This window comes from Camelus dromedarius, chromosome 1 (assembly GCF_036321535.1).
Source record: "Camelus dromedarius isolate mCamDro1 chromosome 1, mCamDro1.pat, whole genome shotgun sequence".
NCBI lineage: Eukaryota > Metazoa > Chordata > Mammalia > Artiodactyla > Camelidae > Camelus > Camelus dromedarius.
Genome location: NC_087436.1, coordinates 43,608,871 through 43,623,405, shown reverse-complemented (window position 1 = coordinate 43,623,405; position 14,535 = coordinate 43,608,871). Strand labels below are relative to the sequence as shown.

At 36.1% G+C, this 14,535-nt stretch overlaps 1 protein-coding gene across 2 annotated transcripts in view; it reads left to right on the top strand.

Moving 5' to 3' along the window:
- The window catches only part of ANK2 (ankyrin 2), a 603,826-nt gene that overhangs the window by 79,504 nt on the left and 509,787 nt on the right, over nucleotides 1-14,535 (top strand). Inside the window, exon 1 of one of the 2 annotated variants that reach the window (XM_064480286.1) lies at nucleotides 3,566-3,758. The exons of the other annotated variant lie outside the window; for it this stretch is intronic. The gene's annotated coding sequence lies outside the window, so the exon portion shown is untranslated. Of the gene's footprint in view, nucleotides 1-3,565; nucleotides 3,759-14,535 lie in introns of those variants that run through there. 2 annotated transcript variants of the gene reach the window in all.

The following is a 14,535-nucleotide window of genomic DNA, read 5'->3' as shown; positions in this document are numbered from 1 at the left end:
CTTTGACACAGTGCCAATGTTCTTCAATAGTTTCCTTGCTTTCTGGCATAAGACAGTGTCCTAAGTTCACCTTATACTTTCTCTGCCTCAGATGTGAAATCAGCCTTTTCCCCGAAAAACCCTGATTCTTTTTAGTGGGTAATGGTATTTAGTTTCAAAATCTGGGCATTAGGAATGCTTTCCATGGAACAAGTTACAATAGGAAAATTACAAATTTGATGACAATAAAACATATCAGCATGTTTCTCCAAAGCAGAAAAACTATGAAGCTCAATAGAATGGACAAGAATAATACTAAAAAACCAATAAAAATGAAAAAAATGAATAAGGAATTCTCAAAAAATGTAATACCAATGAATACAATGTTTAACTTCCTAATAATAAAAAGAGAACATATACTGTTAATTTTCCTTTGTCAATTTGGTAGATTTTCTTTAAAAGAAATAAGCTTCAATGTCAATAAGAAGGTGGTAAAACTGTAAGCTTTTTGGCCTTCTGCTAAGTGATTGGGCAATATGAATTAAGTTGCATTATTAAAAACTTGTGACCACTTGTACTAGTTAGGACAGAGCTTAAGATATGGTGACAAAGAGGTGCCAAATAAAGTGTCTTAAAAAGCAAATTTATTTTTTTCTCACACAACAGTCCATAGTGAGTGGTCTTGGTTGGAAGGACAGCTCTGCTGTCTGTGGTCATTTGGGGATCCCTGTTTCCTTCCATTCTCTTGCTCTGCTGAATTTCCAAAGTGTTAAAGCTGTGTGATTGAAGCTAGGTTACAGGCAAGTCTGTGTTCCAGCTTGCACAAAGGGGAAAGAAAGAAGTCTAGGATAAGGAATTTTCTTTTAAGCAAGAAAGGTAGAATTCTGCTTACAAGGCCATATATACCTAGCTGCAAGGGAGGTGGGAGCTGTGGTCTTTGGACAGTCAACTATGTATCTAGCTTAAACATTATTATTTTGGAAGAAGATGGTATTCTTTGATTCAGTAATTCCATTTTCTGGTAATCTATCCTAATGAAATAAATCAATCACAGAAAGTAAGTGTTAACTACTTAAAGAACAATAATTCAGCCAAGGAGAGTAATGTTCAGTATGTTACTAGGGAAGAAAGCCTGTTGAGAAACATCTGTACACTATTATTGAAGGGTTTTAGAGACCATGGTAAGGAATTAAATGAGATAGGAAGCTCGTGAAGGGTTGTAGGTTAAAGAGTGATTCAATTTGACTAAGAACATTCTGTTTCCCGTATGGAAGACAGAGTGGAAGTAGTTGCCATAGTCTAGGGGACAAATGATGATGCAGTCTGAACTTGAGTTTTAGCAGTGGTAGTGATAGTTTTTTGACTATTAAATTTTTATTAGCTGTTTAGATTTTGGAAGGAACATTTTGTCTGTGAGGCCAAACTTCCTACTTTACTTAGCCCATGTGGTAAGAGATAATGACAAAAGATCACTAAGTGGAGTGTTGGTACAGAAACATATCTGGGAATTATTATTTTAAAGTGCTCAGAGTTAATTATGTTTATAAAGTTAAAGATGAGTAAAATGCCAAGAAACTACACAAAAAGATATTTCCTGAGTAGAAAAATGTATCATTTTCATTTTTTTGTATCTTAGTTTATTGATATGCTCTTTTCTACAGAATAATAAGAAACATTTTAGCTTTGTTCTTTACATTTAAAATGGACACAGCTAGTATGTGATAGAGTTGCCATTCAAATCCAAGTCTTGTGACTCCCAGTCCTGATGATATTCTGGCTTGATTTTCAAACTTACTTTATAATTTATGGATGGCATAAGGACTGAGAATTCCTTAACATGTTAAATGGCACTCAGTATATTTCTAAAATATCAAAAAAGTGGATTATATTGTTTTCTTATGCCCTTATTATAGCTGTAATATCAGTGTTTAGATAGTATCTACATATCCTCTTTGTTATGAAAACAGTCTAATCTAATAATAATCTGTTAATCTAATTATTAATCTAATAATTGATCTGTAATTTTATATGTAATATTTAAGTTATTTATTTATTTATTTCCTCTTGTATTTTGTATCAAGCTTGTGATGTTTTCCTGCGAGAAAATTACCTGGTTGCTTGCGATTATGGAATTCAATATGAGACTCCATGGGGCAACTAATTTCCATTTCATCTCTGTTGGGAATAAGCCACATAAAGAATAAAACTGAGTCAATTCACTTACTTTATTTTTTGATTGTTAATTAAAAATTTTTAATTGAAGTATAGATGATTTACAACGTTGTGTTAGTTTCTGGTGTACAGCATAGTGATTCAGCTATATGTGTGTGTGTGTGTGTGTGGGTGTGTATGTATTCCTTTTCCTATTCTTTTTCGTTATAGGCTATCACAAGATATTGAATATAGTTCCCTGAGTCAATTCATTTATTCTTATTACTTGTTGAACACCTATTATGTTTAGGTGACTGTAAATAATACCAAAGTGCATGACATTCAATGGGTTTATAAGCTGGTTAGGGAGATCTTATTTCTACATAAATATCTGAAATGCAGTTGATAAGCCAAATTCACAGAAGTAATACAGTTAAGAGTGCATTCTCCTCTTGGTTAGGGAAGAATTACATTTCTGGTCATTGCTGCCTAGCTTGGCTATGCTTTTGCTTCATAAAAGCTTAATAATTTTGATTATTCTTACCTTAAAGGTTATATTACCATTTATCATAGTGAATTTAGGGTAAAACATGGGTTTTTTTTTTTATCAGTCTTCAGATTTAGTATTAGATACAGAACATATTATAAGGAGCCTTGATAAAGCCATTACTTCCAGAACTTATTACAGAAATAGAATTAGAAACCCTATGCCAAATCAAAGAAAATCTTATTTGAAATTATATGTATTGTTCAAATATTCACCTCCCTCAATTCTAATATTGGTGATCAATAAATGGTTACTGAATGAGTGAATGCAAGCATGAATAGATGATCCTGACTTTCTGCCTACTTACGGACCTGTCTGTCCATCTAGGTGGAGAAGTTTATTTCTGTTGGACTGTATCTAAGTCCTCTTATGGTGGAATTATTGTATGTGGCACTGAGTCTAGTGGTTACCTCCCTGAGATCTTCCATGAACTAAAATCAGTGGTGACTAGCTTAAATAAAATATACACAAAGTCTATCAATATTTTATGGTATATATCATCATATGAATATGATCTAAAGAAAGGTGGGGGAGGTGGTGGTGATTTGTGGATGAAATCACTCCCATGGTATTGGCATCTTGACTCATTCTTCACCCTCCCTGAACCAGGGGTGGAAGTTCAGTTACTTCCCATATAGCTGATAAATTCTGGCTGCTAACAAATCCGAGTGCTCTTCTTGCTTATTTTTTCCTTCTGTTAGAAACAGAAGGAATCAGGCAAAAAAAAAAAAATCTTGTGAGAAAACAACAGTTCCTTACTCTGTACCACCTGCTTAAATGCAAGCTAAAGGCATCCAAATGATGCAACCCTTGAGTGTGGAAGAGGCTGGCGGATGGGCTGTCACGTCTGGCTGATCTGATGTCAGAGCAGATCATGTGGTGCTCTGTGGGCAGCTGGGACTGGCCCGCCGAAAGCACATGGATTACAGTCTGAGGCTGTAATGGGAAAGTCGGCTCCTGGACTACCGTCTCATAGACATCAGCCTGCGGGGAAGCTGGGGGCTCCCCGATTTGCCCTGCTCTGGGGCCCCTCCTGCTGCGTGACTCACAGGCACAGTGCTGAGAGAAGCTGCCGCTCCCTGTAAGTGCTTAAAGAAGGTCTTTATTCAGAGCATTTTGGAAGCGGAAAAGAGGCATTGGTGTTGATGGGGGTTCCTGGAAGCCCTTTGTAAAATACTCTCCCAGGGTCTGGGCTGGGCAGCTTTGCTTTCTGTGTCACCCTGGAGTTCACAGGCTCAGCTGGTATGCAAATGTCCCTCCAGCCACGATTTCAGTTTGTTCTCCACGTGATGCATTTTTCTGAATTGTATTTTCTATTTTTGTAATTGAAGGATAGATTTTTTAGATCTGGTTAATGTGAATCAGTTTCAGATTTGCAGACCCTTGAGTGGACGTGGTATTCTCCATATGGTGAGCCGGGAGAGGGGAAAGAGGGTGGTGGCTCTCTTGGTCAAAATCCCTGATTATGTTCAGATACTGGCTGTGTCTGTGCTGGAGAAATATTTAGTGGTTGCCGCCTCTTTTCTGCTTTGGGTGAGTAGGTGGTGAGAGAGAAAGCAGGGTGAAGCAGCAGGGAGGAGTGTGTAGCTTTAGGTAGTTACTGGTAAATTGCCTTCTTTTAATGGTCAAATTGATATTAGGTGGTGTCAGCTGGCAGAACAGGTGCCGGTAGTGGGAGAATGATGGAGTTCTCTCTCGCTTTTTCCAGCAAGCAAATTGTCTTTCCTGCTTCACAAGCCCAATTAACGAGCGGTGAGAAGTGCGAGAGTACAGATTTCTAAGCGTTGGTTTTTGTTTTTTTGCTGGTAACAAACATCACATTCCCACACCCATGCATCAGGAGCGATCCTCACCTTGGCTGTTTAGGTGTGGCCTTTTGGGAGAGCAAGGGAATAAATCCAATTAACATCTTTCTCTTCCTTCTAGGCATATGACACTAAATTTGTTTTAGAGACTGAAAATAAGTGTGTGTGGTTGGAAGGGGCTGTAAAGGGAAATTTAGGAGAACAAATTGTTTATTTGCCTTCACACTTTTCTATGAACACTTAACTGAATTTTAGCTCGAGGTATAGGATGTCCACTTGAAAGACAATGGCAAATAAAATAAAATATTTATTTTTCGTTTTATTTTGAGGGATGATCCTAGTCTCTTCTGTGAGTATCTGCACGAACTGTAGGCTTTGGGGCCAAAGACTGATTCCAGAAACATTTAGGCATTAAAGAAACTTTTGGGTGGGAATGATGGTGAGCTGGGAGCAAAGACAGTAAGGTTAGATGAGGTCTATTCTTTTTTATAGCCTTTTGCAAGAGATGATTTAAGTCACAGAACATCACACAACAGACAAGGACTTGCCCCACCCATAGTGTTGTGAACATTATTCACTTGCCATTTTATTCCACTGAATTGCATGGGCACTAAGTGCAGAGAGGGTTCTAATTCATCCTCTGAGTTCTGTGAAACAGAGGACAAGTGAAATAAAATGAAGCCATAGGAAAATGAAGATTTCCCCGTCCTGCCCCACCCACCTTGTTCTCCTTCCATATTGTTGAGTGAAGCTAGATTTGTGCTGGAAAGGGACCTACCACTGCTTGTCATTTTGTTAGTTATTTCAGAGAAGCTGACAAAGCGCACAGGACCTACAGCTAGTACTTGCCAGGGGTGAGTGGGTGAGCACAGTGTGAGGAATGTTTTCAGAGGTGCTCTTACTGACCCTCAATCTCTGCCTTCTCTGCCGGACCTGAGACCACACCCCCTTTATTGGCTATGTGCCAAACACCATCTCTCTCTGAAGGGAAGCCTGATGCAGCGATGCCCGTGCTTGGGTGTGTTAATTCTTTGGACATAAAACCGAGGAGCCCTCATCTTTCTGTAAGCAAACAACACCTGCTTCTCAGGGTAGTGATGACCATTTATGGGAGTTTTAGAATTTCTTCTCTTCAAAAATTGATCCACTACTATGAAAAGAAATGGAAGAAAATTACGCATTTCCCAATCTCACTCACACAAGCTTCATGTTACTGTCTTTGTGTTCCCTTGTCTTAATCGTCACTTTCGGCAGGCTATGATTAATGCAGAGGCCATCTACACCCCAGATTGCTACTTTTCAGGGAAGGCACATGCAGTTAGGGACTTATTGCTGAACAAACCTTCAGGACTGACAGTTCATCCCTCTCCCTTTTTTTTTTTTTTTTTACAGAGGGGAACACTGGCCAGAGTTATACATGAGATGAGTGACAGAATCAGGACCAGAACCCAGATCTCCTGATTTCTGACTCAGTGCACCTTCTGCAACCACATAACTTAAGGAAAGAGCATTTTCCTACAAACTTAGGTGTTTCTTCCATTTTAGGTTATTTTTCTCTTTATTGAGCTGTAATTTTACTAGAATACCACTGCAATTTCACTTTCTAAGAATATCTTGGAATAGATTGAAAAGTCCTTAAAAAGAAAATTATTTTATTTTTTTAGAGGCATAGCATGTATATATTCTTTGCAGGTCACGTGATGAGATCTCAAAAACGTGATCATTAGTCTTCCAATCTTGCCTTACTGGGATTGAGGACCACCCTAATTAATAAGGGGATGATTGTTCAGTTTCGGCCATCAAATCAAATGCCACAAGAACATTTAGAAACTTTTTCCAATTTGGGTAGTTTTCTGAGTCATATTAGTGTTCTTTCTTTATGCAGGTCCTGTTTATAGTGACATATTTAAAATCATTTAAGAGATGTTTAATTTAAAATAAAGCTTCACTCTAATTCGAAAAGATTCATGCACCCCAGTGCTCATAGCAGCACTATTTACAATAGCCAAGACATGGAAACAAACTAAATATCCATCAGCAGATGACTAGATAAAGAAGTTGTACTAAATATATACAATGGAATACTACTCAGCCATAAAAAATAACAAAATAATGCCATTTGCAACATGGATGGACCTGAAGATCATTATTCTAAGTGAAGTAAGCCAGAAGGAGAAAGCAAAAGAAAAATACCGTATATCTAAAAATACCATGTGGAATCTAAAAAAATTATGCAAATGAACTTATTTACAAAACAGAAATAGACTCACAGACATAGAAAACAAACTATGGTTACCAGAGGGGAAAAGGTCTGGGAAGGGATAAATTGGGAGTTCAAGATTTGCAGATACTAACTACTATATATAAAATAGATAAATAAGAAATTCATATTATACAATGCAGGAAACTATATTCAATATCTTGTAGTAATCTATAATGAAAAAGAATATGGTAAAGAAATGTGTATATATGTATGACTGAAACATTAATTACACTGTATGCCAGAAATTGAGACAACATTGTAAACTGACTATACTTCAATTAAAAAAAAGAAAAGAAAAAATAAATCAATAAAAATTAGAAATAATTATAACTGTACATGAGCTTGAAGAATAAAACCCAGCTCAATCTGTTTCACCAAATGTGGAAGCCATTAATTCAGTTAAAAATTATTTTCAAGCAAATGCTGTTTTCAGCTACTTTAATCAATAAAATTTTGCCTGGAAAAAAGTAAAATAAAATAAGCCTTCATCTTGACTTACTCTCCTTAGATTACTGCTAGACTCAAAAGAGATTTTTGAAAAAATACTTATTGATTGAATGAAAGAATTTACAGAACACTACAATGCCTGCTGATGAGTATAATGAATTTTAAAAGGTAGTGCAATGTTATGCCATCCCTTAATGGTACTAGAAAGCCCATCTGTTAATTAGTCAATCTAATTTTAGTCAGGGTGAGATTCACATATTTGTTTGAAATCAATATACATATGAATAAATGTCACATGTAATTCATCTATGTTAATGCTGTTTGTAAAAGCATTAACACATAATTAGATTGGGTGTGTTTTAATTACATTTTTTGGAAACCTTGGCTACTATACAGAAGCCCTCTGATTATATCCTTAATGTGCAATAATCAGTTTCTACTGGTCTAGTGAGGGCATCTTTTCATTCTAGATGTTAAACTATAGTGATATATTGGGAGAAATTAGTTCTGGTCGCTTTGAGTGGTTTCAACAAGAATAATTGGAACACTGTTCTACAGAGCCTGCACTCTAGCTTAGAAACAAATGACTGCATGTGTGGCATTTCTAAATGGTGACATATTCAAGGCACCCTCTAGCTGATTTTTTTTTTAAGCTTCAGGTTATGGAGTGGGGGAAAAACACAGAAAAAGGAAATTAGGCATTAATGTTCCTAATATGGAAAGACAGAGACTCCAAATAAAGGTACCACTTATTTTAAAAAGATGTAACTGAGAGGAAATGGAAAAAAGAAAAAAAACCCGAAAACAAAACAGATGTTCAGTGGATCCTCAGTACAGTGAATAGCTGTTGTCTTGGATATAAATTTCACTGTTTAAGGTCTTGGGTGCCTTTAACCAGTTCCATTTAGGCAGAAAGCACAAACAAATATCTCTTGTTGTAAATAAAGCAACAGATTTAAGTTCATGCTAATGTGTTCACAGCCATAGCCAAAAGCTTTTCAGGGTTATTATAACACACTGAGCTCTTAGCCCATCCATCTAAATGTCTAACATAGACTGAAGTTATGGATCAGTCCATTGTATACACCATCTTTCTTGAGAGCCAGATGCTACTGTTTACTGTGCTGGTGACTTTGCCAGCTTCAATATGAAATCTGAGCTTGCTATTAGAAGTTATAGACTGATTTTTCTGATCATGAATTCAAGGCCCTATATTCCAGTCTGTTTTGATTAATGCTGCTTTTTTAGAACAATCTCTTAAATCTAATTTATACCCAACTGTCTAAATTGTTTAGATGGAGGGCTTCCTTATGAAAACTGTTTATTTATTGTCTTTTTGGCTCTGGGTTTGATGTAGGTCTTCAGTATACTTTTAAAAAAAATTATCAAATTTATTTTTTATTGTGGATATTATAGCAGAATGTAAAAATTGAATGATAAAAATTTCTTCTAAGAGTACAATTTAACTTCATCTTAAAAAAGGTTCATCTTTTTTTTTAAACTATACATACTCAGGTAAAAAAAGGCTCTTTGACTTAAACTTATGGCTTCAGAATTAAACTCTAGAAATAAATGCTATGGCCATCTAAAAGTTTATATTGACAAACTGCATGTATTTTCAAATTATAATGCAATATTTGTACACAGAATAACTATATATACACTTCACTTACATTGCTGATATATAATAGTTACCCAAACTGTCTTGAGAAATGAGGCTTAATATAGATTCAAACTAAGTAGATCACTCTCAATTACAACGTTTCTTTCACAACTAAGAAGAGATAATCCACAAACATTTACTGAATGTAAAAAAAAAGTCCCATCCTTCGTGGTGTGTTCTGGGAATTCCAGTATATTTTAGATGAGATGTTGACCACGAAGGAGTTCACTTCTGTGCTCACTTGTAAAGCTGGAGGAACTCTGGTCCAAAGGAAGGGATTGCCCTCCATCCATTGGCCTCAGTGCAGCTCAAATGGAGATCTGACTGAGTAAGTGAATGCAGCCTGACCGTTTGGGAGGCCTGAGTGGAGGGGAGGGAACAGCACAGGTTTAATACAAGGGCCCACTCCTGGGAAAAGGACCATCAGGACTTGGTGCTTGGTCCCCTGGCTGGTTTGTAAAAGCCCCTTGTGATGTGCTGATTCTCATGACCTCTTCCAGGAACTTGAGCACTGTTAGCATCTCCGCCATTGCTTCTCGTATAGACTGCAGGGATCTCTCTATCTTCAGTTCTTGGAGGAGAAAATTGATTTCCTTCCTTGAACTCAGGTTGACCACCGTCATCAACTTTCTGTAAGTGTCAGCGAGACTGGGTATATTTGCTGGCCCCTTCTCTAGCCTGGCATTCTTTAAAGTTGTCTCCATCTTGGCATACTCCTTTTTAGCCACACAGATCTTGTCAACGAGGTGGCATTTCTCCTCAATCTGTGCAGCCAGTGTTTTTGCCAGTTGCTTTTCATGTCTTCCATTAAGTTGACTTCAACAGACTGAATAAATCTGAAAGAAAGTAAGACACCCACCAATAAGCTGAGGACAGGCAGACTCAACACTGTCTCCCAGTGGAGGCTCTGGAACATGAACTGGGAACACAGGCCATTGGGCAGAAGCAAAACCAGGCCCATACTCAGATTTCTAAGGATCAGCCCGAAGCCAAGCTCCACAGAGGACAGCAGCCCCTCCATGGCACTGATCCACTACAGGGCTCTGCCCAGTTACCGTGGATCCACCAGCCACAGCAAGCCCCAGGGGACACCCCAACATTCTACCTAGAACCCAACCTGCAGCTGACATCCTGGATTGGTCAGTTATCTGGTCTTTGTCGGTGGGGAGGAGGGGAGGTTGTCAGAGGATCTTCAGCATACTTTCGTCCTTTGTCTCGAGCATGTAAAAGAAGTCATGAAGATCTATTGCACCAACACACCACTACCACACAGCCTTTGAGAAGATTGGGTAGAAAAATAGTTCTATGTGTACAGATAGAAAACAGCTATCTACTGCTCTCAGTTGAAAAGAAAATTCCATTATTCAAGACCCAGTACTGGGTTTTGTTGACTCAGTTAGATCCCTTGTTTTAATCTTACCCCATTTGATTTGTGCCTTTTTATCATATTTTGAGGAAATATCATAAGCAGTAATAATAACAATTGCAACTGCCATAGGCTGGCACTTCCTATATGCTAGGCCCTTTCAACATTACCTTTATTTATGGACATTTCAAAAATAGGAAGAGTAACTTGCACCAAAGTACATGACTTGTCAGCCAGGATTTCCAACCAGGTCTTCCCAAGTCTAAAGCTCTCTCTGTAAGTTAGAAACTTATGCTTATTGTTTCAACTATCAATTTCTGTTGAGTTGTGTATACAAACATAAAAGTTGTGACAAAACAGTTTTTATCTACATACAACACAGATTTGGTGATGGGGGGATGTTGACTTACAGATGAGAGAATGCCTTTATTTTAGAGAAGATTTCATTATGTTAATAAATTGTGGTGTGATACGGTTAAAAGGCATGGAGAATGCTTGGAAGTAACACTTACTGCTTGTTAGTTCTACTGTAGGTATCTAGAAGATAGTCCCCTTAGCAAGTTCCTAATGAAAATATCATAATTTAATAAAAATTTGCATTATAGGACCTTATTATTAAAAGGATACTTCTTTTAACTTTATCCAAAACATGGTAGACTTGAAAGTCCTGCAATGATTAAGGACTTCCTGAAGGTAATCAATGTAACTTAATTCATTAATAGAAATATTTCACAGAGCAATATTACTAGAAGTCTGAAAAAGCACATTGTCATATTTGTTATATTTTCCTCCTTTTGTGTATCAGTTCACATCCCTGAAATTGGGTTGCCAGTTGCCCACATACCTTAGATTTCCTTAAGTTCCTTGAGAGAAAGGCCATGTTTACCTGTGTGTTCTCAGAGCTGGTCACAATGGCTGGTACAAGATGTTACTTGTTCACAAAATTGCCACCCACCTGGAGGGCAGCTCTCTAAAAAATGTAAGCTTAGTGGTTGGAACTTCAAAGTAGGATTTCTTTGACTTTTTAGGAGAATATGTTGTAGAAAAGCAGGAAAAAAATCTAAGTAATCCAAACTGAATTGCTTGTGTCTTGTGTTTTAGCAAAGCAATTTGACAAGTCCTTTCATGCTAGCCATTCAGAATACCTATCCATTGTTGCACGTCTTGTTTGTGAACTTAAAAGTATACCTAAAAATGTGCTATTCAAGTATTAATGAAAAAGAGGTTCCAGGAAGTTTTACATGATTAGATTTTTTCTCATCTTGGTGTTGATACATCAGTTCTACAATTTATACTTTTTCCTTACAGCTCAATGTCATTGGGTTTTATAATAAAAAGAACCATTAAGCCATCCCTCATGAAGAATGAAGCTGAGTTACAAAGTAGATTCTGCGTGATTTTACAGTTACACAATTATTTTGTTTTGCCTGTAAAAGACTATTGTTCCTCCATGTTGTATACTTAATGCTTACTAAAACTGTTGGTATGTATAAAAGCACATTCTTTCTAGTTGTAAAGTTCCTTGTGGAATAGTACTGCAGAATTTTAAGTGTCTCATCCTGATATTGTACGGTATTTAATTTCAGAATAAACTAAATCTTATAAGAACATTTGGCCCAGATGTTACTAAAAATAATTGTTGCTCTAAAATTTCACAAAAGGAATAACATTCCATGATTTTCTACTTTTTATGTACTCTGGCTTCATTTTCCATTTGGGACTGAAAAAAAATTTAGAAAAAATATTTTAAAAGGAGATGTGCTTTATAAGCTCCCAGTATGCTGCCTCAGTTAAATCTAAATTGTTGCTGTAAAAGACAACTGTGCACTTGTGTTTAGGCACTAATCTGTTTAAATTATTTAAAATTTAATTTGGAAAAAAGACAAATCCCCTTAACAACAGCTAGCCCAGTATATGTTACTTAATCAATGCTTAGCTAGGTTGGAAGGACAGAAAATGATCTGTAGCAACTGGACTGTAATACAGATCTCATTTGGATGTGGGACAATTTTGAAAAATGGTCTTGCTTTCAGTTTAACCACCAGAGAAATAAACAGAGAGAGGCTTTGCTCTACTGAAGAAAGACTTGGAACACAAATATAGAAAGATTTGAACCAGAATAAGCCAAACTTGTCATAGTAGGTAAAGGAGATGACAGTACGCTGAAGTGGCGATCTTTTAGACCACAGTAGCTCTAAAACCCGAACACAGTATTGGATTAGACAGATGGCTGGAGATTTCTGATTTTAGAGATAGAAGGGTAATTTTCCAATCTAAATCTGGTAGGATACCAAAGTTAGATTATTTTAAGCTGTGACTGGTAATCATAGTTAATTATTTGTTTTAATGATATATGATACATCAGGTGCCTGTACATTGTTTTTTTCTTTTAATTTATGAATGATGTATGTTTTTGAATAGATAATATACCATCCTGAATCCAAAAGATGCAGAAGGATAAACGCATCTTCCTTCTTCCCTGGTGCTTTAGTTCCCCTCCTCAGAGACAACTGCTGTTTTTATTTCCATGTGTATTTTCCAGTTATATTTCATGACTCTCTCTCTCTCTCCACACACATACACACACACACCTCTATATATCTTGTTAAACCCAAATTGTAGCATAGTACATATACTATCCTGTGTCTTCTTTCACTTAACATGTCTTGAACATTGTTCCATATTACTACACAGGAAGTTGCCTTATTCCTTAAGCAAATGTTTCTTCATGAAAAATGTCAAACATACACAACATTAGCATGTATAAAGAACCCCCCAGGTATCTATTATCCAGCTTCAACATATATATTAATATTTTGACAGTCTTACTGTATGTTAGAAAATATTGAGACTATGATTAACTTTGATGTGATATTGGCCAAGTCATTATGTGAAAAAAAAGTCTCCTTATTAATTGATGTGTGTTGATATATTTGTGAGTGAAATGATATTTTGTCTGATGTTTGAGATTTACTTTAAAAAATACAAGAAAAAAATACGTGTGAGAGGAATAGCTTGAATCAAGATTGGCAAAATGTTGAAACTGGATGAATACAGATTCATAGTATTACTTCTCTGCTATTGTGTATGTTGGACGATTTCCACAATACCTTTCCTTTGGTAATCTGGCTTCATCTATAGCTTCCCTTTTTTCTCTGGAGTATATTAAAATAAATCCAAAATATTATGTAATTTCACCCATAAATACTTTAGTATGTACTCCCAAGACATAAAGACTTAACAGAAACCCATTATAGTGCCATCATCACATCTCAGAAAATGAATATTTTTAATGTAATCTAAAATCCAGTCTATTTTTCAATTTCCTTGATTTTTTTTCAAAAATTTCATTTTAAAATTATTTTGTTTGAATCAGGAGCCAAATTAAGTCCACATATGGCATCCATTAAAACTTTTAAGCTTCAATAATGTTCTTCCTTTAAAAAAAAAAGTCATTTATTTGTTCAAGAAACTAAATTATTTATCCTGTAGAAGAGCCCACCTTCTGGATTTGACTGTTCCCTACAGGTATTGTTCAACTTGTTCCTCTGTGCCTCGTATTTGAGGCTTGATTGGATTCAGATTGAATATTTATGGCAAGAATCCTTCCTAGGTGGTGCTTGCTGTGTTCTTCATGCTGCGTCACCTTTGGGGGCTCCTATATCTCATGTTTCACTTTGAGTGATTCTAAGATTGAGCAGAGGGTTTGGGTGGTGTCAGCCTTATCTGCCCATTGTAAACTTTCCCATCAACATGTTATCTAATGTTTTATCCAGTGATTATTACTGCCTTGGTCCATTATTCCATTAAGGGTTGCAAAATGATTTTCTAATTCTTCTACTTCTTTTTAAAATTTATTTTGCCTGAGATTGTCTACAAAGAAGTACGCCTTATCAACTTGTTGATTACTCTAAGTACAGTTGGTTTATTCTTTCTAAAGACCATATAGCATTTTACTATCCCATAATTTAACTGGTACTCTATTTATGGGTACTTGAATGTTTCTTTGACTATTTCTTGGATTAAATGTTTTTTCTTACCATATTTACTATTCATTATAAATACACAAGTATATGAATAAACTATGGAATTTTAAGAGATTTATATTTTGATGAAAAAATAATTATTGGATTTTTTACCTTCCACACATTAGTTTGGTATAAATATGAGAGTTAGTCACACAGACCTGTATTTTAACCCTGGATCACTTATTAATCATATGACCTTGGGCAAATTATTTATCCTAAGTCTCATTTTTGCCATTCATATATTGGGAATAATAACATCCAATTCCTGATTTTATTTAATCTTTAA